We start from the raw sequence: 27,244 nt of genomic DNA on the forward strand, positions 1-27,244 counted from the left end.
CCCTTGTCTTACCTGTAATTCTAATGATGTCATATTTTCTTTTATTTCCCATGGCCATCCATCTCAAGTTTTCATACTGAATAGCAAATACTTAAACAAGTTTAAAAAGGGTTTAAAGAGAAAAAAAACAAAGTCATGTACTCTTTTGGTATAATTCTCATTTTAAGGAGTAAAGCACTTCTCTCATCTTAAAATACACTGCCTTGTTGGAATATTCTCCTCCATTGCATATGCAGATCAGCACACTCAGTCTCTCTCTCTCCTCCTCCGCCTTTGTATATAGCTTGAGATATGCAATGTGGCCCTCAGTGAGCTTGTGTCCTTTGAGTTAAAGGTTAACAGTTACTAGCTGGCCATATATTGCTTTTCTGTAGACAAACACTTTGCTCCTTGGTTCTGTAAAGTATCGTTGGAGTTCAGGAGTCTTGAGCAATGTCTATTTTAATCTTTTACTCAAAGATCTCTATGAAGTGGGAATTTATCTTTAACAAAATAGAAAATTTTATACTACTATTCATCATTGTTGGCTTACTTGTGGGATTTATTATTTTCTTAAATGTTACTACATAAGTATTTCAACCAAAGGGGGCATATTTGTTTTTAAAAAGAAAAAGATAGCCCTGTAACCAAATGAAACTTTGATTGGTTTGGTTGACTGAAACTCGAACACAGCGGAGTTATTACCAGGAACCGTGCCCCTTTGGAGCATACTTTAATTTTCAGTTAATTACCAGTTTCCTTGCTTTCACTCAGTACTGTCTGCTGCATGTAGGTGCTGCTGTTTTATTTTCCCAAGCACTGCTAACATGTGACAGTGAAGGTCTACAGTGCTGGGGGTGGGTGGGGTAGGGTAGACTTATGTCTTCTGAAAACTACCAAAACCAACTTAAAAAGACAGAACAGAGCGGGCCAGAGGTGGCGCACACCTTTAATCCCAGCACTCGGGAGGCAGAGGCAGGCAGATCTCTTGAGTTCAAGGTCAGCTTGGTTTACAGAGTAAGTTATGGGACAGCCAAAAGGACACTGAACAGTGTGCTAGGAGCATTTTTGCTGAAGGCTAGAAAAATTTAAACTGACAATGTAGTTTGGTATAAAAAATTAAGGAAACCCTGCTCTTTAAAAAGCTCATCCCTCAGAGGTGTAGGACCAAAAAATTCAAGTCGTTTTTCAACTTCTGATGGGAATTTGACACACTGTTTCTCTTCATGTGCAGTTTTTATTCCTTCTGGTACTAATTTTCTTGCTTTGTAGATTTTGTGGTCTTCGTGTGCCTTCCTGTGGTCTTCCGTCCATTTGTGTCTGTGTCCTGATCTCTTATAGGGCCAGCAAGATGGGTGTAACAACACATGCCTGTAGTCTCGGCACTAGAGAAGCAGAGATGGAGGTATCACTTGGGTTCCATATGGAGATGCAAAACAAGAAGACAGGCATAATTAAGGCACACAATGTCACTCACATAAAGGCCTGTCTCTAAATACAGTCATAGTCTTCGGTTTGAACATGTGAATCAGGATGGGTGTGCATAGTTCAGCCCACAGCACTACTTAAATGGAATTACTCGGGGTACTGTAGACTGCTTATGCCAACAGTTGAGTTAGGTGCTGGGAAAGTAGACATTAAAGGCATGTGACTTGGGAGGATACACTAAGTGGCCGTAAAGACCATCTGACTCTGTAAATCGAATACCTTTAAATGTCTGCCTTTAAAGTTCCAAAGCTGGATGATGGTGTGGTCACTGTTCTGCCATGGTATGTACAGCATACAGCTGGCTAGTCATTGTTACATAGCAATGCATACTCTGTGACAGTGATGTGCCTCTACTCTAGAAATAAGCCATTTGGAAGCATTCGTTGTTGCTCAGATGCCATTATTTGAAGACCATACAATGGAGTAAGAGGACATAGTCAAGCTGGGTCTCGTTCTTAATCTGCAGTGTGTTGATAATTGGATGGGGGTACCTCGGTTAGATATGGCTAAACAGAGGACAGCTGTTTTGTGTTTGTTTTGCAGGACATTCCTATATTGGGCTTTTTTTTTCTATTGTCTGTAAACCGATGGAAATTTGCCCTTTTGTTTTGTTTTAATTAAACTAAGGTTAGTGGAATTCCCAACTCTACTATTCTAAAGAAATAATTAGCCAGGAAAAGAATGACTAAAGTTCTGTGACGATAGTTATTTTCAGAAGAAATTGCCCCCTGTGAGGTTAAGTCAGCACTTGTACCTTTGCCTGATGTTATAGAATTTGCAGAGTTCTTGATCTTGGGAGAATACAAATGTCAAGTTTTAATCTGTTTAGAAAGATTGTCTTTAAGCAAAAGAAAGCTGATGTGGAGTATCTGAATGTTGGCAGAAGTACACTTTATAGAGGTAAAGGGATGATAGAATATTTACATATAGAACTGTACTGTGCTACAAATGAATACTATGTACTACATGGAAGAGTCTCACACATGGGATAGATGCCAGTCAGTCAAAAGAAGCCATACACAGGTGACAGAACTTGAGTACGTGTTTGCGTCAGGTTCAGAAATGGGACCTTGGAATTTCCTTAGTGAAGAAGGTAATTAAAAGTGTATGAGGAGGGGGTCTCTGGTGTCAGGTTAATTAGTGGTTCGTATCTTCGCCTCTGTAGCAGTTGACCAGGAATGTTTACTTTCTGACAAATACATCTTTGTACACTTAGGATTCATGTGTTTCTGTGTTACCCTTTAGTGGGATTTTAAGACATTCCTATATCAAGCTAAAAGCTATAATCCAGTCTGTATGTTGCTTAAATCAGTAGGGTACCCTATCCATTAAGATCCTCTTAGGAAGAACTCAAAAGGCCATGGACTAAGTTTACTATGAAACTCCCATACGTGTGTATATTGAGTTTCTCTAACAAAAGAACCTTGTTTTCAAGTAAAATTTATCTTCTGAATTGTTTCATACCCAGCTGGATTCAGAAGTGGTATACTTCTTTGCATATTAGCTTTGTACTTGCAACTGTAAGCCTGATGGTGGGCTGTTGATCTCTAACCAAAAGTATTTCTATCTAGAGAAGCCAGGGAGACTACCTAACTCTGGAATCCCAAGAGACTATAGTAAGAAGTTTAATGAAACTTGTCACTTAGATTCTTAAACACATTCACATATGATAAAACCCCCGTATACCCCGTATCTAACTGCAGTTACTTAGCTGTACTGGTAATTGATGTAGGGCCTTATGCATCCGAAGCAAGTATTCTACTGCTGAACTTTATCCCCCAGGCTTCTTTTATTTGTGTTTATTTCTTTTGGTATGCTGAGGTATGAACCAAGGCCAACATGTTTGCTAGGCAAGTTCCTGACTGCTGAAATACAAACCCAGTCTCTCCGCCCTAATCACTAACTATATCTGCTGGCCAGTACTGTTTCATTTCTTTACCTTTTTTTGCCTGCCCCCAGGATTATTTTTAAACAATTTAATTAAGTCCATATTGAAGTGCAGTTGTCAATATTAAGCCTTTCTTTCCATTATTTTCTTTTCATTTTGTTTGTTAAACTGAGCTCTTGTAGAAAGTGTTCACTGACTGTCTAGATTTTACTTACTTAATTTCCCAGTTAAAATTGGTCAATCACTCAGACTTTTGTTTCTCTCCTTCCTTACCTTTCTCCTTTCTTTGGGGGATGTAGGCGGAAGTTTCTTGGTCCCTCCAGACCCGCAGTCTGGACGAATCTCTCTCATCCGTGGTCCTGTAGCTGCTTATAAAGTAATTACACAGTGGCTTATATTAATTACAAATTGTATGTCCTATGGTTTTAGCTTTTGTCTAGTTAGCTCTTTTATCTTAACCCATTTTTATTAAACTATGTAATACCATATGGCCATGGTATTACTGGTCTGTTGGCATGTTGCTCCTTGGGCAGCAGGCTGGCGTCTTCTCTCCTCTCTGCTTGGATTTTCTACCTACCTCTTAATTGCCTTGCCATAGGCCAATGCAGCTTTATCAACCAATCAGAGCAACACATGTTCACAGCATACAGAAAGACATCCCATAGCAGAGGGGGGCAAGAATTCCTCACAGATGACAGTGTGTCCTGCCTTGTGATAGCAGTAACCATTGATAATCATTTCCTAGCTTCATTAATTTTTAGGGACTACAAAAAGGATTAAACTCATGCATGACCTTTCACATTAGGTGAGTGCTTTACTGCTGAATTACATCCCCAGCTTGCAAAGTTCTATTTCACTTGCTTATGTGTATTAATTGGATTGATTCTGCATGAGAGAATTTTCTTGGTACCATGTATTTAGTATTCAGAGATACAGTCCCAGTAGCAAAACAAAATTCCTGGAGGATTTTTTTTTTTAAATTATTTTGGTTCCTGTCATACTCCAAAACTTTTCCCTTAAAGAAGCAAACTTGTATTTCTCTAGAAAATTTCCAATGTCTATGATGACAAAGACTTGTATAATTAAGCTTTGTTTCTGTCACTCAGTTAATGCAATTCATAGTCATTGTTTTATATACCCCCATTTCTTTACCCTTATTAGGAGGAGCAGAGCCTCATGCAGAAGACCTGTATGTAGTGGATATTTATTGAGTAGATACATGATTACTTGCCATTTGTTTTGCATGTGTAAGAGCTGGTGGCATTCTCCCCTTTCTCTTGGCAGCCACCAGCCACTCTCTCTGAAGCCAAAGAAAGTATGGCCAGTAAGACTAGACTGATACCTGATAAGTTGTGCTTGTCAGTGAAATGCAGACAGCTGAATGGGCACTCGGAGAAGGAAATAGGCTGTACCTCAGCCTATCATTGTACCTACTCTTGTGCTGTAGAGATGGCTCAGTGGTTAAGAGCACTGGCTTCTCTTCCAGAGGACCCAGGTTCAATGGCAACTCATACATGTCTGTAACTCTAGTTCCTGGGGACCCAACATCCTCATGCAGACATACATGCAGACAAAACACCGATGCATTTGAAATAAAAGTAATAAAAATGCCTACTCTTAACTTGGGGAAATTGGTAAATAACAAGAAATGTACAAGTATTTTTTTTTAAGAGTATACACTCTGTATGTCTGTGTTCTGGTATCCTCTTCCAAGGACACTGATTTGAGGCTCATTCACATAGCCTTATTTATATTGTTAACTTTTTAAAGGACCTATCTCTGATTACTTTGAGCTGCAACTTGAACGTGATTCTCGCAAGAGACAGAACCAATTAGATGGACAGATGGATGATGAAGTAAGGATTTTGGGAAATGGGTCCAAACAAAATCATGGATGGCCGTGCTCAGGCTTTGTTCAAGCTTGAAGGCATCAAAACCAGGCATGTGTTAAATTCCTTTCCAAACAAAAACAAAATCCACAAAATTTCTGGAAATGGTCTTAAGGGCAATCAGCAAACAAATACTTTTTCAGACTCCTGCATCTTTCTGTTGCTGAAGTTACATCCGAAGCATGGTGGAGGTAGAAGCATTGTTTGGCCTAGACCCTGCTCATAAAATGGAGTTTTTTGGGGTATGGTTTCTCTGGGGTTCTACTCACTTCTATATTAACTTGTGTTGTTAATTTTACATTAATTAATGTTTATATTAATTAAGGCAACCCAGAAAGATCCCAGCTGTTCCCGACTAGAGTCTTAGACTAGTTGAGCCAGCCTCCTCTGAATGATTTCCTTCCCTATTCTGCTTTCCTTTCCCCCACTGTCTTCCCTCCTACTCCTCAACATCAACCAAAAACCATGGCTAGCCTATGTAACCCAGGAAGGCCTGGGATGTACAGATTTCCACCTGCCTCCCTGGTGCTGAGATTCAGGTATGAGCCTTGCCCAGCCTGAGCTATTTTTTGAATAGACATCCTTGGATTTCAGTCTTAGGAATCAATTAATTAGAATCTCATATTAATGGAAGTGCTCTCAATATTTCGTTAAATTCCTCATTCCCCACTGTTGGTATGACCTTGTTCTCAACAATTTCTTTTTCCCTTGATGTCTACTACTAGTAATTTTCCATCTTGCAACCTTCTCACATCCAAATGGCAACTTATACATTCCCATTGCTACTCTTGTATCAAAAGTTTGGTTTGATCCCTGCTAATTTGAGTCTTAAGTGATTCCTATCGTGATAGCCCTAAGCAAAGTCCTCTTAATGCCTTTGAGGACAGCCTTGCCCACCAACCAGGAGCCTAGACTAAAACATCACTCAGAGAAGCATGCTACAGTTGCCTGTCAGCTCCAGTGTGTCAGCTCAGATTATGCTTTGGGAAAAACAACAAAAGCTAAATAAAACAAAAGCCAGGCCATGAAAATCATTCTGAATCTCCCTAAGAAGGAATTGCCTTTGGGCTGCAGTCAGCTCTCAGGCATTGGCTTGTCTAATGTTCACCGGACAAGAGTTAGTTAGACAAGAACTCTGTGAACAGTCTAGTCAGTTGAAGGTGCCAAAACTGGATTGGACAAACTGTGGTGCAATTTATGCCCCCAGAGCATAGTTGAAAACTATAAAGCAGTCATCTGACTGCAGCGTGACTTGGCAGCTGACTGGCCAGGGAAGAGAGGAAGTAAGCCTTATCAAAACCACTAATTCCTAATACACTGTCCAAAGGCCAAAAGAGGGGAAATGAACTTTATTTATTTATTTTTTTTATGTAAATTAACCCATTTATTTAGAGCACAGGCAGGTCTCAAACGGTATACTTCTACTGCTCTTTCAGTTCCTTCAGTCTTCTGATGGTGGACTTCACTGTGACGGCAGAAGTCATGTAGACCTGCTTTCATGCAGGAACCACAGTGCCAGGTGCCAATGGCTCGTCTCTTCATCTTGGTCTTGCCACAGAATGAGCAGGTGTATTTGACATGCTGGCTGATTTCTTCATTTTCTGGAGGGAGGCACCATAGCGGGTATTTCCCGACAATCCCAACCTTCTTGGTGCGTTTAGCCATGTCACCAGAACTGAAGCCCAAGCCGGAGAGGAACTTCATTTATTAAACGAATAATAAGAAAACAAGTTCTAGAGAATGGGACCAGTAACCAAGATCACTACAATGTTTTCTGAGATGAACAGTTTTTAACCAAAATGGCTGCCCATGTAGAGAAACATGAAAGTATTACCCATACAGGAAGGAAAGCAATGCAATTGTGTGTTGGGGGTCTAGAGAAAGAAAAGTCTTAGCATTTAAGAGTACCTACTACTTCTGGAGAGCACCCAAGCTCAGTAGTCAGCTCACAATTGCCTATACTTGAGCTCATGGAGATCCAGTGCAGCCTCCTGGCCTCCACAGGCACTGTACTCTTGTACAAGCCTACACTCACATGCATATACCTAACTACCACTAATAATAAAAATATTTTTTAAAGAAAGATTGTGTATTGGAGAGACTAGATGTCAGATTCATTGGGAAAATATTTTGCAGTAGCCAATGTACATGTTCAAAGAATGAAATTATGCATGGTTAAGGAAGTAAATATCTGATGTTACACTGAATACACCACCAGAAAATTATTTCAGGGAGCCATGGAACTTAAAGAGTTCAAAAACATTGGAAACAGAAAGCTCACTAGAGGTGTCCAATAGTATTTGAACTGGCAAAAAATAATGGAGATTAGATAAATTGAACAGACGAAACAAAAGGAAGAGAACCTTGGATGTAGAAGGCTATATATACATCATAAGGGAACATCTTTAAGCAGCCGGGGGTAAGGTGGGCGGAAACATTGCTTATAAGGGAATCATAATAAAATTATCTGACTTAGCAAAAGCAGTAGAGGCCAGAAAGTGGTGGGATAACATTGAAAGTGTAAAAGAAGCCAGGTATGGGGCCAGAGAGATGGCTCAGTGTTTAAAAAAGCAGTGAGTTCAAATCCCCCCTCACCCACACATCAACTCACACCATCTTTAACTCCAGTTTCAGAAGATCAGATTCTTCTGGCCTCCATGGGTACCAGGTACACTCATGGTACAAGAGATGCGTTTAGGTCACCCACACCCGGAAAAGTAAGATTAAAAACAACAAAATAGCTGAGCAGTTAGTGGTGCATGCCTTTAATCCCAGCACTTGGGAGGCAGAGGCAGGCGAATCTTTGTGAGTTCAATGCCAGCCTAGTCTACAGAGCTAGTACTAGGACAGCCAGTGCTACACAGGAAACCCTGTTTTAAAAGCCAAAAACTAGGGGCTGGAGAGATGGCTCAGAGGTTAAGAGCACTGACTGTTCTTCCAGAGGTCCTGAGTTCAATTCCCAGCACCCACATGGTGGCTCACAACCATCTGTAATGAGGTCTGGTGCCCTCTTCTGGCATGCAGGAATACATGCAATCAGAACACTGTAAACATAATAAATAAATATATCTTTAAAAAAAAACCAAAAACTAAAACAAGAAAAATAAAATGTTTAAAAAAAAAAAAAGAGTCATGTATGATGGCTCACAACTCTAATCTCAGCATCCAGGAAGCTGGGCAAGACTGTTGTCAGTTTTTAGAGGAACCTAAGCAACATGGTGAATTCCTGGCCAGCCTTGACTACAGAATGAGACATTGTCTCAACTATTAAATAAAAAATAACTGTCAACCAACAATCTCCTATCCAGCAAAACTGTTCAAAATAAAAGGAATACAAAGGCTTTTCAAGCAAAACAGAAACTGATAACTTTGATACGGGCAGACCTGCCTTGAGAAGAAATACTCAAGGAAGTTCTCCCAGCTAAAGGCAAGTGACTTCTTGGCCTCCTTGCATGTAAGAACATTAGCCAACACTTCAGCCCTTCCCTTGGGTACTATTGTAAATTGTGAAATCCACAAGCACAAAAAATGCAAGAACATGACATTGGCTATGAGAACATTTGTTAATGCCAGATCTGAAATAATGCCAAGCATGTCACGCTGTCCCACATCATCTAAGAATGTGTATGTTGGGTAGATCAAATTGTTATGTTACTGTGCATATCATGAATAACCAAACAAAAACCCTGAGTATTGATTTATGGATTACAATTTTTTGCAAATAGGGAAACCCAAAAATAAGTTTTAAATGATGGAGATTTGACTATGTGCCAACAATAACTCCTCCTGCATTAGCCAAAAGGTGGTCTGTATAGCATTGTCAATCGCCTCAAACTGTGAGCCAAAATAAATCCTTTAAGGTTTTTTTTTTAGGGGGTGGGGTATGTTTTATTTAGTTGAGTATTTTGTCAGAGCAATGAGAAAGTAACAACTACAGATAGTTTTCCCAGCTCTACTCCTACCTGAAGCGGTGGCTACAAAATCTCTAGTGGCAGTCACCGATACCCTCTAACAGTATCTCAAGCAATAAAGACATTTAGTCACATGTCTGGTGGTAGCAAGACCAGATGTGGTTCAACAGCCCCACAGAACTGACAAATAACTACCTTCCTACTTTACTACTTCATGTTTAGCATTGGGCTAAGCATGATTGCAAATGGCTGCTCCAGTTCCTTCACATTTCAAGGAAAGAGGAGGCAGTGATGCTGTCTGTCACAGTACTCATGTCCACAGAAAAGCAGATCTTTATAACTCTGTAAGCCAGCTTTCTGTTACTGTAACAAATACTCAAGATAAATCAACTTAAATAGAGGAAAGATTTATTTAGACTCATAGCTTTGGAGGTATTAGCTCATGATCAAGTGGTGCCTTTGCTTTGAGGTCTGTGGTACAATAGTATATTGTAGCAGGAAACAGTAGACAGCAGTTCAGCATGCTTACCTCAGGTGACTAGGAAGCAAAAAGAGAGGAAGGAACTGTATTGTCCCTACTTTCCAAGGGTATGGCTACCAATGACCTAAGATCTCCCACTGGGCCCCACCACCGAAAAGTTTTTACCACTTTATATTATTGCCAAATTGGGGGCCAATCCTTTATCCCATAGGCCTTTTGGGGACAGAGTAAATCCAAATTTTAGCAAATATATTGATGAGAATTACATTATATGGCTATCTAGCTGCAAGAGAAGCCAGGAATATATACCGATCTCTACCTTCTATGTTAGAAATAAAGAGATAAGACTAGCAAGGGTTATCAGGTAGACGAGCCCAAAGTGACTTCCACAAAGAGTTGAATTCTGAATGACAAAAAGAGTGGAGTATTTGTCTCAAAGCTGAACACTGAAACCATCTACTTCCACAGTCAGCATATATTCAGACCCCAAGTCACATCTTATTGTGTGCATCAGTTTGTCTTTGTATAATTTCTTTATAATCATTAGCATGGCCTTATTTTTGCAAAAGGAGGCAATCTACAGAAGCTGTGGGAAGTAATAAAGAATCACAAGGGCAGTGAAGATACAAGAAAACCTGCCTCAGACTCAAAACCCAAGCTCTAAGAACCCTTTCCTGCCAGCCGATTCCCAAATAACCACACAGAGGCTTATTACTAATTATAAATGCTCAGCTGATTGCCGGGCGGTGGTGGCGCACGCCTTTAATCCCAGCACTTGGGAGGCAGAGGCAGGCGGATCTCTGTGAGTTCGAGGCCAGCCTGGTCTCCAAAGCGAGTTCCAGGAAAGGCGCAAAGCTACACAGAGAAACCCTGTCTCGAAAAAACCAAAAAAAAAAAAAATAAAATAAAATAAATAAATAAATGCTCAGCTGATAGTTTAGACTTGTTTTAACTAGCTCTTATAACTTAACCCATTTCTATTAATCAATGTGCTGCTCTGAGGCTCATTTACCTCATCTAAGAACTTCCCGTGTTGCTTCTTCTGTGTCTGGCTCAAGACTCTTGTGACTCCCTGACTCCATCCTTTCTTTGTCCCAAAACTCTCTTAGTCTGGTTTTCCTGCCTAACCTTGCCCTACCTAGCTATAAGCCAGTCATCTTCTTTATTAAGCCAGTCACAGTGACATTATAATTTCATTTCCACATCTTGATGACACTCTAAAGGAGAAGAATTGGGTCTTTTGCGACCAAGAAAAGGAAATTCCAACTTCATCCAGCCCGGCTGCAAGGTAAAACCAGTTACACCTTTTCCTTGTGTCAGAAGTCAACCTGAATTTCTGCGGTGAAATTCCTGGGCAAAACTCTTTCTTCCACACACTCAGCCATTGCCAGAACAAAGCCGCAAGAAAGGCTTGCTTGACAGAGCTTTGAGGCAGTTATAGAAGATATTCGGGAAAAGCACGTCAGGGATGATGCGCACGCACAGTTGGATGCCATTATGCCATTTCCAGTGCTGAATGTTTGCTACTGGAAGAGTCCACACCTCTGTGTGAGCCAAGGTGGCAGGCCTGGCTTTGAAAATGCAATGGCAAGGAAGTGAAAAATGTGCTTCCTAAAGGCCTACATATAGCTGTTCCTAGAAAATTACCAGTGTTTTGTGTCTAGCCATGATGTTTACATTACTTTGAACCTGGTAATGTCCCTCTAGGGAGGCAAGAGATTTGTATGTTTATCAAGAGAGAATTAAAGAGTCAAAAAACTGCTCTCAGTGGACAATAAGTGCTCTGAAAATATAGACCTGACAGAATGATATGGGAAGTGTGCAGAACCTCCTTGGTGTCACATCACTACCTAATTTAAATCCCTGCCCTCAGTGAGAGGACATACATGGCCCTTTGAGGAGGAAGACTCTAGGCCTTATGTTTTTGTTGGGCAGTATCTCATGTAGCCTGGATTGAGCTGGAACTGCTCATGTAGCTAAGGATGACCTTGAACTTCTGATTCTCCTACCCATCTCAACCTCCCAAGGGCTGGCATCACCAGTGTACTCCACGCACCATCACACCCAGTTTGTGTGGTGCTGGAGCTTGAACCCAGGGCTTCATGCATGTTAGGCAAGCACTCTTCCACAGGGTGTGGAATATTCCTTTTTCCCCCCTGAGCTGAGGACCAAACACAGGGCCTTGCTCTTGCTAGGCAAACACTCTACCACTGAGCTAAATCCCCAACCCCGTGAAAACATTCTTAGCAACTATTTGAGATGTGACTTGAGAGGCCCCCAATATCCTAGACACTAGTACACAGGAGTGCAAATCTCTCCTAAGAAGCCCATGCCTGCTTTGGGGTATGTCTTGTTCTTTCCCTGAGCACCCTCCTTCATATCAGCCCCACATGTCAGTATGTGTTCAGCTCTCTTTCTAGTTGACTCAACTCTTTCCGACTGGCTGGTCCTGAAATTCTTTTCCACGGGGAAGAACCCCAGCTTCCCCTGAGTAGAGAGGACTCTGAAAAGAACTCAAGCTGCTGCAGATGACAGAGTGTAGCCATCTCCAGCCACCCACCCCCCACTGCTACGGCAAAACAAGGCAAAGAAGTCTGGTGTTTCCTCCCTGCCCCTTAATGGTCTCGATGCTCTCCATGCAGACCTTCGGCAATGCCAGAAATTCGGGAGCAACCTCACCAAGTTCTTGTCTCCTTTTCCCTCTGCCCTCCCTGTGTTCAGGTTCTCATTCCCTCCGCTCCTCAGAGACCTCACTCTACCCAGTATATAGAACCCATCATTTAGGTGTTGCCAGAGCAAGGCTATAGTGTGTTTGGTATAGCCAGGGTGCCAGGGAGGACTCCTTACATGTGCGGCTTCAGGGATCTTACACCAGAGGCCTCACTCAGCCTTCTGCAGCCTGCCTCCGCTCTTGCTGCCTTTTCTTCTTTCTGCCATGTGGAGATGACAACCCTCACCAGATCCCAGCACCTTGATTTTTGACCTCCTGCTTTCTAGACTGTGAGAAAATGATATGTCTGCATTGCCCAGGTCAGATAGCCCATCCCCCATGCACCGTCCATGCCCCTATGCGCCATCCATCCCCTATGCACTGTCCATCCCCTATGCACCGTCCATCCCCTATACACCGTCTGCCTCTCTATGCACCGTCTGCCCCTCTATGCACCATCTATCCCCCTATGCACCGTCCATCCCCTATGCACCGTCCATCCCACTATGCACCGTCCATCCCCTATGCACCGTCCATCCCCTATGCACCGTCCATCCCCTATGCACCGTCTGCCTCTCTATGCACCGTCTGCCCCTCTATGCACCGTCCATCCCCCTATGCACTGTATGCCCCTCTATGTACCATCCATCCCCTATGCACCATCCATCCCCCTATGCATTTTAAAGCATAAACCTGCAATGCCCCCTTGCTGACTTCCTTATTCCCCATTGCTCTCCTTCCCCTTCATAGGCCAGGCCTCTGGAAAGAATTGTCAGGCAGGGGGTGGTGGGTGGTGGTGGTGGTGGTGGCGGCGGCGGCGGCGGCGGCGGCGGCGGCGGCGGCGGCGGCGGCGGCGGCGGCGGCGCACGCCTTTAATCCCAGCACTAGGGAGGCAGAGCCAGGCGGATCTCTGTGAGGTTGAAGCCAGCCTGGGCTACCAAGTGAGTTCCAGGACAAGCTCCAAAGCTACACAGAGATACCCTATCTCGAGAAAAAAAAAAAAAAAAAGCAAAGAATTGTCACTATTTTTTTTTCATCTTTTTACTTTTTTACCTTTATTTGAAGACTCTCACTTTGTGTGTATGTGTGTGCGTATATGTGTGCATATGGAGGCCAGAAGAGACTATCAGGAGTCTTCCTTTATTACCTTCTATCATATTTGTGTGTGTGTGGGGGGGGTGGATGCGTGAGGCTATGTGCGCCCATGTGTGCACGTACAGGAACCAGAAGAGTGAATCACTCAGTCTTCTGCTATGACTCTCTACCTTAGCTGTTTATTTGGAGCCAGGGTCTCATACTGACCCTGGAGCTCACTGTTTTGGCTGGACTGGTAGCCATCGAGCTCTTGGGGTCCACTGGTCTCCACACACCAGTGCAGGGGTTACAGGCACACACGGCCATGCTTAGCTTTTCGCATGGGTGCTGGGGATTTGAACTCAGGTCCTTTTGATTTCACAGCAAGCGCTCTTACCCACTGAACCATTGGCCTCTCCCACCTTAAAATTTTGATTCACAAATCAAAATTTGTTTTAAAATTAAAACCTACAGTTGTCTTAAAACAGAACTTACCTTGAGTTTGCAGTGGAAGCCGTATGGCACCCAGCCCATCACACCAGCAACACCCCGTGGCTGGCGGCTGTGTGCCCAGTGCTGCCTGGGTTCTTCAGCCCGCGCTGACATGCTCCCCCACATCCTCCACACACCTGCCCACCTAGCTCCTTACACTTGAATCTCTGTATTTTGTGTTAGGAAAAAAAAAAATGAGTGTTCAAAATACAATCAAAATGTTTCCTTGCTGTTCATCAATCTGAGATTTGAATCTTCAGCCTGCTGACCCTCTGGCTTGAGAATCCCTGGGCCCAATAATAAACATTCGGAGAAATAATTAATTCCACCTTTGTTAGATAAAATATTTATCCAGTCAGCCTTTCTGTGTTGACACTATTAACATCTCTGGAAGTACGGACAATTAGAGCATAAACACAGCCTTGCAATCATGGCGTCAGAATGCCAAATGACCTTTTTTTAAAAATTCCCACTGTGGAAATGTCACTGTGACTAAGAATGAATGTCATCACCCACAATCTCTTTGTCTTCAGATTACCAACTACCATATAAATAACACAGCTACAAGTGTTTAAATTTACAGAGACCGTGGACCTGTTTCAAGGGAGGTGACCTTTTCTTTCAGGCACAGAGGAGATGACACCAAGGGAGGTAATAGCCTTGGTGTGACTAGAGACGGTTACACCCCAGATCCTATTAGACTGAAAAGCGTCTAAGATGAATCCTGATTGTAAACTTGAGAAATGATTGGCCATTCATTCCCTCACTCAGCACACTGTAAAGTAGCTAATGCGCTGTGGAAGTTCTTGTGATGAAAAACTTAAAAAAACAAAACAAAACAAAAAAAACCTGGCAGTGGTGGCGCACGCCTTTAATCCCAGCACTTGGGAGGCAGAGGCAGGCGGATCTCTGAGTTTGAGGCCAGCCTGGTCTACAGAGCGAGATCCGGGACAGCCAGGACTAAACAGAGAAACCCTGTCTCGGGGGTTGGGGGGGGTAGTACTTAAAGAAGACAAGGCACCCAGTCCTGGCTAGCGAGGACAAGATAAGTAAGCAGGCTCTCACAAGTATTAAAGGCACGGGGCTGTGGAACACCACAGAAAGGGGAGAATCTGTGGCGGCTGGACGGGCCTTAAATGGTGGCTTAGACGGCTGGATGGGTCTTTTTTTTTTTAATTTTATAATTAATTTAATTTTACATATCAGCCACGGATTCCCCTGTCTTCCCTCCTCCCCCCCCCCCCCGTCCTCCCCCCAATCCACCCCCCATTCCCATCTCCTCCAGGGCAAGGACTCCCCTGGGGATTCAGCTCAGCCTGGTAGATTCAGTCGAGGCAGGTCCAGTCCCCTCCTCCCTTCACCCAGGCTGAGCAAAGTGTCCCTGCATAGGCCCCAGGTGGCTTAGACTCTAGGCGATGCTGTTAAAACAGACAACTGTAGCTTATCACCGACAGTTCATTCCTGCAGGCGAGGCCGCCATCCTCCACGCTGTACCTGTACCGTGTAACACATATGGCCTCCAAAGCCTGAACAGGGAGCAGAGCAGTGACTTTCTGGGTGGTAGTAGCGGTGTTTATATGTTTTTGAGACAGAATTCTCACTATGAGAATTCTCAGCTCAGGTTGGTCTTAGACTTATGATCTTTCCACCTTGGATTTCCAAATGCTGAGATTACAGTCATGTGCCATCACCACTGGCAAGGTTCTTAAACACCTGACTTTTTTTTTTTTTTTTTTTTTTTTTTTTTTTTTTTTTTTGGTTTTTCGAGACAGGGTTTCTCTGTGTAGCTTTGCGCCTTTCCTGGATCTCGCGCTGTAGACCAGGCTGGCCTCGAACTCACAGAGATCCGCCTGGCTCTGCCTCCCGAGTGCTGGGATTAAAGGCGTGCGCCACCACCGCCCGGCAAACACCTGACTTTTAAAATATCTTTTCTGAAAAGTGTCACATGTCACATGCTCGGGGTCCACTGGACTGCTAGGGAGGCTGGGGAGGTGTTTGCTGAGCGACTGTCTCCAGATGATAAATGGGAACTCTCCTGGAAGAGACACAGGTAGGAGAGTACAGTAAGGGTGTGCGGGAAGACCGGGGAGCAGCCGGGAGCAGCTGCTAGGTAGGAAGTTAGGTGGCGGTTGCCCCTTGACAGCTGGTGTGTCCTGAGGACTGTTAACACAATGCCAGGCTAAGATATTACTGTGCGGTTCAAAGGAAGCTCCACTTCCCCAAACTCTAAAATCCGAACTATAGAAAGATTTCTGGCTGTTAAATAAAAACCAGCGTTCCTCAGGAACTTGTGAAGCCAGTTCCCCTTTACCAAAAGAAGTCATTTCCCTTACCTTTGGCAGAAGGGACATATGGCTACCCATGGCCTCTATCAGCTTATCCAAGTGCATGCTGACCTCCAGGCTCCCTCAGTATCACAAGAACCTGTTGTACATTTCAAAGTCCACACTAGCATCCTAGTCCTTCTCACCTCCTCCTCTGCCCTAAACTTCCTCCAGCTCATGGGCTCTCCTCCCCACAGCTCCTCATTCTCTGTCACCCTTCTGTTCTCCATGTCTTCTCTATACTCGGCTTCTCTCACCATGTTTTCCCTACTCTCTGTCCTCTGGTCTTCTCCCATCTCTTGCAGATAGCCCTGGCCATGTCCAGTCTGCCGGCCACATCGTCTACTTCTTTCTCTCTCTGCTCTAGACTCTTCCCAGGACCACTGACTATTCTCTCTCTCTCCTACCTGCAATAAAAACCTTCCCCTTAACCATACCATGGAGTGGTCATCTCATCTTCTGGAATGAACTGGGGAATTGTTAGAAGTAATGGAGCTTTTACTTGAGTTTTTTTTCTAGCGACACAAACCCCTGGAAGACCTTCAGCAAGACTCACTGAGCTGTCCTGGGCCTCTACTATAGTCTCCATCTTTCTGGCTCTATGTCTTTCTGTCTCTGTCGTCTGTCTGTCTGTCTATGTGTGTTTTTGTGTGTGGGTAGGTGGGTGTGCCTGTGCTTGAATGAATGTATGTGTGTGTGTGTGTGTGTGTGTGTGTGTGTGTGTGTGTGTGTGTGATAGTACGGTGGTTGAAACATCTGGGCTTGGGTTTTTCAAGCTCTGCATGAGACTTTGGAAAAGGTATTCATTTCCCTCCTGTCAGTTTTCTCACCTGGAAGGTAGGATTGTAGTAGGTACCATGAAGTGGCTCCACAGGCATGTGTTAAAACACAGAAGGTACTTAGAATAGTACTCGGCATAGAGAAAATGCTAGGTAACTTTTGATAGTTATTCTTTCCTCATTTGGCAGCCTTCTTAGCCTCCACCCCTGGTTTCTGTGCATCCTCCAAGATCAAATGTGCAACCCGTAGCAGCGTTAGAAGCCCTGTCTTGCTAAGAACGTTATAGAACAGAATGCCAGCTGCTGTGGGTTGTGTTTGGAATCAACTGGTCCCGGGTATCAATGGTGCTCCATGGAGGAAAATCGCTCTGCTGCCCAGGTGTGATTCCCGGATTGTCCCACCTTCCACCAGTGCATGTCTTAGGGGAGAAGACTTCACCCGGAGCACAGACTGATGTGCAGGGCAGAGGTGTCTATAATGGTGGGGTTGGGGGCAGGGAGGATGCCTGGTTTTTCAAACTGTAGCATAAATAGATGTAAGGCTCATTCTAATGTGACCAGTTAATCTGGAACGAGTGTTTGCAGACAAAACACAGGACACCTACTTGTACTTGAACTTCAGATAAATAATACTTCATTCAAACAAGATAAATAGCTTAGACCACAGCTGCTGGAAGACTCACAAGGCTGCCGGTGTGGTCAGGATTGCTGCCACAGCTAAAAGACCTCATCTGAACTAGAGGCTCCTGCATCCCCTAGGAGCTCTGGTTGGTCCTACTTAGCTACAGGAAAACAGAGAAGTCCTTCCAGGCATGCTATCTGTCTGAACGTGCCAATGGCCAGCTAATCTGAACCAGACTGAGGTGTGTACCTGCTCTGGTTCTGGGTTCTCCTCTCAAGCTACCATCCAAGGCTCGGGGGTCCATTTTCTCGGGCAGCAGCATCCATGGCCAGGCCTCAGTCATCGGAACTCGGTGTGCTTCTGAACACACTCTGGCAGGCCTTCCCTGTATTTGCAAAGTCTGTGACAAGAGCAAACAAAACCTGCTGCAAATTGGAAAATGCTCTTCCCCAAATATAAACTAGAGAGATATGTGGAAATTTTGACTTGTACAAGACTGGAAGTTGGCAGACTATTAAAGATGATGAAATTCAATTATCACTGCACATGTCTGGGTGTTCTGTTGAGAAGTCAGCGATGTCTGGATGGGCAAAAACATAAATTATACAATGTTATGGGCATGGCCCATAAAATCTGTTTTTCTTGTATTCCTTTCAACAAAATTTTGTTGGTACACTAAACATATTTACATAATTTGTGCTTTGTTGGCAGTAACTACCTAGAAAGTAGAAGTTGGCCAGTCTTTTCTGTATGTTACCAGATAGTAAAAACTGATGTTTTTGAGAGTCATTTGCGATCTATGAAAGTTATTCAACTCTGCCCTTATGACTTAAAACACCTATAGACAACATATAAATGAATGAGCTATGGCCAGTTTCACACATAAAAAAAAATAGATGACGATATTTGGCCTGCAGGATTAAAAATAAAATGTGATTAGGGCCAGTGAGATGCTTCAGTGGGTAAAGACACTTGTATCCAGCTTGATAACTTGAGTTTAACCCCCAGGACCCACACGGTGGAAGAAGAGAAACGACCCCCCCAGCTGCTCCTTGACCATATCCAAACACACATATACATGCAATAAAAGTAAGTAAAAATTTGAAGTGAAATGTGATTATATTCACAGTATATAAAATTTGAATATATTATTTTAAAATGTAAATTAAAGTAAAAAATGAGGGCCAGGAATGTAGTTTAAAATTTTGCATACCATTCAATGAGGTTCTGAGTTCAGTCTCCAGCTCTGTAAATTAATTGATTAAATTAAAAATTATTTGCATAGATTTTTCCATAAGTTGTCTTCTAAAATGTTCAAATTAAATATTAAAATTAAGCATAAAATATAAATTATGATGACTGAACTTCAACATTTTAAAGCCAAATTATGTAAATAAAGCTGACTTAATTTTGTAAATATTTGATTAAATTTTATTCAAATCTTTAATGAAAATAGAACTATTCACAGTTATCATTAATATTCATTTGTTTGTTCATGTAGGCAACATCATGGATTTCCTAAGAGTGAAATCCAGACCTGTCTTGTCACAACTTAAAGTAATAAGAATTGTTGAATTTCCAGTGTTGCCAAATGTCCCTCACCAGGCTCCTGAGCAATATTTGCAAATACTATGCAAATTTGTGCGTACTTCTGGAGCCACAGATTGGAGCATGAAAAAACAAGAAAATGGGTAGCACTTCCATCATGCCAAAGCCGGTTCCATCCGAGCTGAGTCAGGAGAGGATCCGGCAGGGTAACTGCCGGTTCTTTTTCCTGGACTTCTGCCCCTCCAGCCTCCCTGCGGTTCGAAGCTCCGCCCCCGACGCTGGCATTGGTCCAGGAAGAAATTTTCCACCTTGTGGAAGCTGCCCCGGTTCGTTTCTAGAACAGGGCACTAGCTATGTGGAGCACCATCTCCGGGCTCAAAGCTTCTGTCTGACAGTGGGGGTTTGCAGTTGTAATCACGCTAAGAACAAGACCCGGAGTGACGAGACTCGTCTTGATGGGGGCTGGCCTTCCGCTCCCACTCTGTGCACTATGAGGCCACACAAGATCTCTTCACGTGAGCACTGTCTCTCCGCGTGGATATGTGTGTGGGGGATGTATGCATGTGTGTACATGTACCCATAGGTGTATGAGCCCATGTAAGTGTGTGGGTGCATTGACATGTGGAGTCCAGAGGGTGATGTTAGGTCTCCCCCTGTCGCTCCCCGCCTTGTTTCCTGAGACAGGGTCTCTCATTGAGCTCCGAGCTCACAGACTCCTTTAGCTAGCCAACTTGTCCCAGGGTTCCGCCTGTCTCCCTCTAGTAAGTGCTGGGATTAGAGGCATGTGCCACCACATCCAGCATTCATGTGGACTCTGGGGATCGGAGGTCAGGTCCTCGCACTTGAGCAGCAAATGCTTTTACTGACCGAGTCATCTCTCCTGACCCCACAAATGAATTTTTTATGTTTATTTCATGTCTTCCCCTTTGTTTTAGTTGTAAATTACATTTAAATTTATTTTGTTTTTCTTGTGTTTGTGTATGTGTGGGAAGGTGGGGGATGGTCAGTGGGTGGGTGCGAGAGCCACGTGCACAAGGAGAGCTCAGGGAACAACCCACCGGAGTAAATTCTCTCCTATCATCAGGCAGGTGGTGGTAGGCGCGCTCAGCTACTGAGTCACCCCGCGGGCCTTGTGTCTTCTGTGTTTTTCTACTAGTGTTCCATGACTTACTTGCCTTTTTTTTTTTTTTTTTTTTTGGTTTTTCGAGACAGGGTTTCTCTGTGTAACTTTGCGCCTTTTCTGGGACTCACTTGGTAGCCCAGGCTGGCCTCGAACTCACAGAGTTCCGCCTGACTCTGCCTCTTACCGAGTGCTGGGTTAAGATTAAAGGCGTGTGCCACCACCGCCCGGCTTGTTTTTTTTTTTTTAAGAATAAAATGGTGAAATGTTTTTAATAGGCAGGTTCCTCTAAAAAAACACATAATTCAGGGTAGAAGTCCTACACGGGGGTTTGGAGACATTCCCTGGGACAAGTTCTGTGCAAGGGTTGAGCCGCATGGCTGTGCATAAACGGCTTCTTCCTTTTATGTCACCCCACCACCCTACTCCACCCCCCCTTCCACCTCCTACTGCCCACCCCCTCCCCCACTCCCCCTTCCATCCCCCACCCCTGCATTCTCTCCCAGCCTAGAATCAAATGCCTAAAACACTCCCAGGAGGCGCTCTACCGCCAAGGCATACCCCACCCCCACCCGTCTCCTCCTTAGCCCTGAGTTTCTTCAGATTCCACAGCCAACCTCCTCTCTTAGCACAGTTTTTGTTTCGGTTTCTGAGAACTGAGTCTCCCTATGTAATCAGGGGCCTCAAATGGGGGCTTCTCCTGCCTCAGCCCTGTAAGTATGGGGTGACAGGCCTGTACCACGGCTCCCAGGAGGAAATTTCTTTGCACATACTGTCCACAGGAGGCCTTTTCTCTGCTGTCCTGTGACCTCTTGGGGGTCCCGTTTTCACTTGTTGAAACCTAACCACCTGTAGGGTCTATCTTGAAGGTGTCTCAGATCAGGACGTCTTTCTGAGCTCGACAACAGTCGGAGAGTTTTTTCCCTTTTTCTGATGACTCATAGACCTTAGTTTTAGTTGGACAGGAATGCTTCTGAAAAACTGAGGAGATGTCTCAGTGGATAAAGAACTTTGCACATATTGTAGCAGGCTTTTTCTTTTGGGCCACCAACCAGCTCCCAAATCATGACACAGAGACTTCTTATTAGTTGTGAATGCTCTGCCTAGCTTAGGCTCGCTTCCGGCTAGCTCTTTGAACATAAATTAACCTGTTTCTCTTTATCTACCTTTGCCTCGGGGCTTATTACCTTTCTTCTGTATGTCTGTCTTTCACTGCTTCTCTCTGTCTGTCTGTCTGGCAGCTGCCTGGCTTCTTGCCCTGGGCATGTCCCTCGTTCTCTCCTCCTTGTCTCATTCCTCTCTTCTGAGCCTAGAGTTCTCCTCCTGTTTATTCTCTCTGCCCACCAGCCCCGCCTATCCTTTCTCCTGCCTAACTATTGACCATTCAGCTCTTTATTAGACCAATCAGGTGCCTTAGGCAGGCAAGGCGAAACAGATGCAACACATCTTTACATAATTAAACACACATCCTTACATCATTAAACAAATGCAGCATAGACAAATGTAGCACAACTTTACACAGTTAAAGTAATATTCTGCAGCATAAATAAATGTAACACATCTTTGCCCAGTTAAAATAATATTCCACAACAACATATATGTGAGAACCAGAGTTCAGATCCCCAGAACTCATGTAAAAGCTGGGTGATCATGGCAACCCGCCTGTTTTCCTGACTTGGGAGGCAGATACAGGGGACTCCCAGAGCAAGCGGAGTTCTCCACTCATTGAGAAAGCCTGTCTCAGTATGTAAGATGAAGGGTAACTTAAGAGACATCCGACATCAGCACCTGTGCATGCACACCCATGTGCACATGCACCCCAACATGAGTGAATACGAATGCATAAAGTCACATATGCATCCCGCCCCATACATGTGGTCTTTCCTACCTCTTTGCAGGAGCTATGAGTGTTGTGTGTGGTTTCACTAAAGCCATGCATTTCCCTGCCCAGTACCTCACCTGTTACCCCACTTGCCAGCTTGTGGTGACATTAAGACGTCATTCCTGGGCTGGAGAGATAGCTCAGCAGTTAAGATTACTGGCTGCTCTTCCAAAGGACCTGGGTTCGATTCCCAGCACCCACATGGCAGCTCATAACTCTCTATAACTCCAGTTCCAGGGGATCCTACACCCTCACACAAACATGCATGCAGGCAAAACACCAATGCACATAAAACAAAAATATAAATCATTAAAAAAATCATTTGTAAGTGAGGGCAGAGTTGGTCTCTAGAGAGTCATTCAGGTGGATGATTGATTGAATCTAATAATATAAAATAATTTAAGGGCATTTAAGGTGCTGTATTTGAGTTATAAAAAAAAAATGAGTAGCAGGGTGTGGTGGCTCATGTCTGTGATGTCAGTAGCAAAGGCAGGAGGATTTCTGCAATTTTGAAGCCCTCCTGGTCTACATAGAGAGTTCCAGGGATACTTAATGAGACACTGTCTCAAAAAAAAGAAAAAAGAATCAAAAGAAGAAAAGCATTTTGCTGAAGTTTAAGTGTCAGTGTTTGTGGGGAAAGATCCACTTAATTCTACTCTGGTCAGAGAACCCCTATTTTCAGTTTTTTAGCATAAAATAATTTTCTATATACTTGGTTATGGGGAGACCACCAGAAATGATCACTCAGACACAGTTAATAGCCAAATGAAAGTCTTTATTTTAGCTAGTTGAGACTACACTCAGGTATTCAGGACCCAAGTATAACACTGAGGATTTGGGGTAGGGGTTTTTAAGGCAAAAACTACATCCTGGTATTTCACTCAGCAGCAGCAGGGGGAGATTTTGCACAAGCAAGCAGTTTAACAGAAGCAGATAAGATAGCTGAAGCATCTTGACCCCAGGTTCCTGGAATTGAGTTGGGTAATTTTCCATGGAATTTTCCTTCAAGGAGAGCAAATTTTAGTTAAACCTGAAATGGCCTCAACAAGAATACAAGATGGAGGAACCTCTGCACTGTCTCGCCCTTTCCCACATGTAATTAAAATAAAAACAACAACACTGAAAGAGGAGTTGCTCAGAATGATGAGAGACCAAAGGCATGTTAGAATGCCAATGGAGAGACATTTGAAAACTTCCTGCCCGTTTAGGTTACCATATCTGAAAATTCGTGTCAGCTGAAGCAGAAAGGGCAGGATCTGAGCTGCTGTAAGCCCAGAAGCTCAGTGCTGCCGGCAGACTTAGTGCCCAGTGTCCCTTCACCCTTCTGGGAAGACCCGAGCTGGCACCTGCAGAAACCACCCCTTCCCAGTGCAGTCCTGTGGGTTACAGAAGGCTGGCCCTATAGTCAGGTTCAGCCCTGGTGCAGGGGAGCTAATTGTTGGGCTTAGAATCCATTACAGTGGTATGATTGATTTAGCTGTGGGCATTCACTGCTGGGACATTTAGGCTCTGAGCTTCATTTCTTTCTGTCTGCTGGATTTTAAGCTAAGAAGATGGATGGACTGTGGCTGCTGCCATCCTATGATCTTGATCAGGAATGGAACCAGAGATGCTGAGAAGAAAAGCTAGATTCTGGGGGCTGGAGAGACGTCTCAATGGTTAAGACCACTGCTGCTCTTTCAGAGGACCTGCAGTCAATTCCCCCCACCCACATGGCATCTCACAACTGTCTGTAACTCCTGTTCCAGGGGATCTGATGTCCTCATACAAATATCCGAGCAGGCAAAACATCAATGTATATAAAATAAAAACAAGTTATTTTAAAAAAAGAAAGAAAAAGAAAAGCTGGATTCTAGTGACATTATCTGAGACACCGACAGATCACAACTCAAGTCATTGAAGCTACAAGCAAAATTCCAGCTTGCCTTTCTCTCTCTCTCTCTCTCTCTCTCTCTCTCTCTCTCTCTCTCTCTTCCTTCCTTCCTTCTTTCTTTTTTGAGACAGGGTTGATCCTGAACCCCTGATTTTCCTTCTCTGTCTACTGAGCTCTGAGATTATAGGCATCCACCACCATGACTGGCTTATGTGGTACTGGGGTTCAAAACCAGGGCTTTCTGCATGCTAGGCAAGACCTCTACTAACTGAACTATATCCCTCACCCATTTTTAAAAAATGTTATTTGAACATAAAGTCTCCTAAGCAGGCCACAGTAAAGCTATGACAAAGAAGAACCCAGAATAGATGAATTTGGGGAGAGCGAGCAGCTGGAACATTGATAATTCAGGGAGCCAGCCTGTTTGGACAGGTGTAGGCAGCTTGATTTAAACAATGTGTGGCAACCTGTGTTTTATGTGAAGATCTAAGGTTTGTAGCTTGTCCTCCTGACATTGTGCCTGATATTAGCAAATTGTATTTACGAAGTAGTTGCCATGATGCAAAAGCATAATTTGATTTAAAAATTACCCATGAGTGCTTAGAGTTCATCCCACAAACCTGCCAGGGAAAATCAAAGCTTGAGAAATCTTTTGAACTGACTAATGTACGCTTCCTTTTCCATCACCACTTTGGCACAGCATCAATATTTCTCACTCTTATCCATTTTAAAACAACCATGTGAACAAGTCAGAACAGTGCAGGGCCCCTCAGAGTCTTGGAGACGGCCCTTCGGGACACAGACATCTGGGGGCTAGATCATCCGAGAAACACGGATCTTTTGAATGAACAGGAAATGAGACGTGTAAAGGGATGATTCATCTCCACCTTTTCCACCCTGCTTGGCTCCATGGATGTTTAGCTGACTGCATATCAAAGTCAACTGGCAAGCAATCCTTCCTTTCCCCAAATGTAGACTATTAACTAGACCTGAGGCATCATACCAGGCACAGTGATACTTGGCTAACATGGTTGTTGGGGTTTGAATATGCTTGCTCCCTAGATGGTGATGAAAACTTGGGAAGGTGGGGCCTAGCTGGTGAAGGGAGGTCCTTGGGGGCATATCTTTGATGGTTTTACCTGTGTCTCTTGTCCTATCTGCTCCCTGTCTTCCATGAGGTGAAGGCTGTTGCCACTGCGATACTGTGCCCAAGGTCATGGGGTCAACTGTGGACTATAGACTTGAAATTGTGAAGGAAAACCAAGTCCTTCCTTGTTCTAAGTTGTTCTGTCAAGGATTTGGTCACCATCAGCAAAAGTAACCGGCACAATGACACCTTTCCATGCCCTTGTGCAGTTTATAGTCTAAAGAGAAAGACGTGTAAGTGAGCGTTCAGTACGTGTGGGAAGTGCCAGATGTGATTGATGGGCCTGTAGAGGAAAAATGCACATGGAGATTTGAGCAGATTACAGAGAAGCTAGTACGATACAGGAAGTCACAGAAGGGTTTTTTTTTTAAAGTGAAAAATATTATTTATTATACATGTCAGTTGGTATATCCTCATTTCTAGAACTCCCCCTGCCAATCCACATTGTAACAGTGAGGAGTTATCATTGAACGTTTAGTACCAGGAGGTCATTTGTCTTTTAGCCATGTTATGAAGCTGATCACTCAAGACCCTTCATGTCTTTTCCCTGGCCAAACCCAGGCTAAGCATGCTGGGAGGGTCAATGTGTGGATTATAACACACTAGTGATGAACTCCTAGTCACCGATAATGCATCGGTGTTCCATTAAGGAAAGAAATAAAAACGCTCCCCCTCGGAGTCATCTAGCCAAGAGCAAGTCCAGATTTGAATTCTCTGCCTCATGCTCTCTGTGTCTTCTGTCCTCTGGCTGTCTGTTATGTGACCTGAATCTGTACCTGCCTGAAGGCTGTTTTATGAATCCGTCTGTCCCTCTGCCTGTGTGTGTCTGTCCTTGTGTGTTGTTTGAGCTGTGTGTCTGTGCGTGGTGTCCGGGCCTAACGAAGGGTTTATACTTATTGAACAGCACAGAAAGCACACATGGGAAGGAATACTTTATAGATCTTTAACAGTTTCGCAAGGGTTTAAGTCATTGGCTCCAATTGATCCCATCTGGCCCAGACAACAATCATTGTTAATGAACCAGTTATCCGTAAAGGGTTGCTTTCCACATTTATGGCAGATTTTAGCTTTCCACTTCTGTATTTGTGGCTTTCAGCAGACGATACATGTGCATTATCTGGGTCAGGAGCATGGAAGAGTACATAATCTAAGACACCGCTCTGCATTAGCGTAGGTTGTAAATCCAAGGCTAGTAAAGTTGGTTGTTGCATTGCTCTCTTAAAGGAAGGGTAAACAGTCTGAGCACACAGTAGGCTAGCAGTCAAGTCTTAAGTGACACGCTGGCTGTGAGATTCAGCAAAAATTCCAGTCTCTTAGAATGCGAGAGATATTTTCAGAGTATTGCATCCCCACAGGTCAAGACAGATCAGTCACTTCCAGATGGCTGGGCTTGCACTGAGGAACTCATAGGCTGCTGGCACCCAATCTTTTCAGTCATGGGCTGAAAGGAACCTACCACGGGAAGGGAACAAGCAGCTACAGAAGGAAAAGGGACAGAAGATAACCTCCAAGGGGTTCCAATCCCCTCCATTGCAATCGGTCCCCAAGTCTTGTGTTTCTTTGCTAATGTTCTATGAGAAACTCTTCAAAAGATGAATTAAGATTTTCTTTTGCTTTGGCTAGTACAGCTGGGGTCCTTCTACTCACAATTATAAGAATATCAATAAGTTTGTTTGTTAAGTTTACTGCAGATACTTCTGGATGATAGACATGTATGTTTAACTCTCTTCCTTTGGAAATTAAAAAAAAAATGTGTATACTGTATGTGAGGGGCACAGTAAAGAAACTGAAATGGGGCCGGGCGGTGGTGGCGCACGCCTTTAATCCCAGCACTCGGGAGGCAGAGCCAGGCGGATCTCTGGATCTCTGTGAGTTCGAGGCCAGCCTGGTCTCCAAAGCGAGTTCCAGGAAAGGCGCAAAGCTACACAGAGAAACCCTGTCTCGAAAAACCAAAAAAAAAAAAAAAAAAAAAAAAAAAGAAACTGAAATGGCCACTCCATGGGTGGAAAAGAAAAAGTTTATTCCAAACTGCCAAGG

At 43.7% G+C, this 27,244-nt stretch overlaps 1 pseudogene; it reads right to left on the reverse strand.

The window, feature by feature from the left end:
* Nucleotides 1-6,665: 6,665 nt before the first annotated feature.
* On the reverse strand, nt 6,666-6,909 carry LOC128097915 (60S ribosomal protein L37a-like; annotated as a pseudogene).
* Nucleotides 6,910-27,244: the final 20,335 nt, after the last annotated feature.

This window comes from Peromyscus californicus, unplaced genomic scaffold (genome assembly GCF_007827085.1).
Source record: "Peromyscus californicus insignis strain IS unplaced genomic scaffold, ASM782708v3 Scaffold_5__1_contigs__length_169319896, whole genome shotgun sequence".
In the NCBI taxonomy this organism is placed as follows: Eukaryota; Metazoa; Chordata; class Mammalia; order Rodentia; family Cricetidae; genus Peromyscus; species Peromyscus californicus.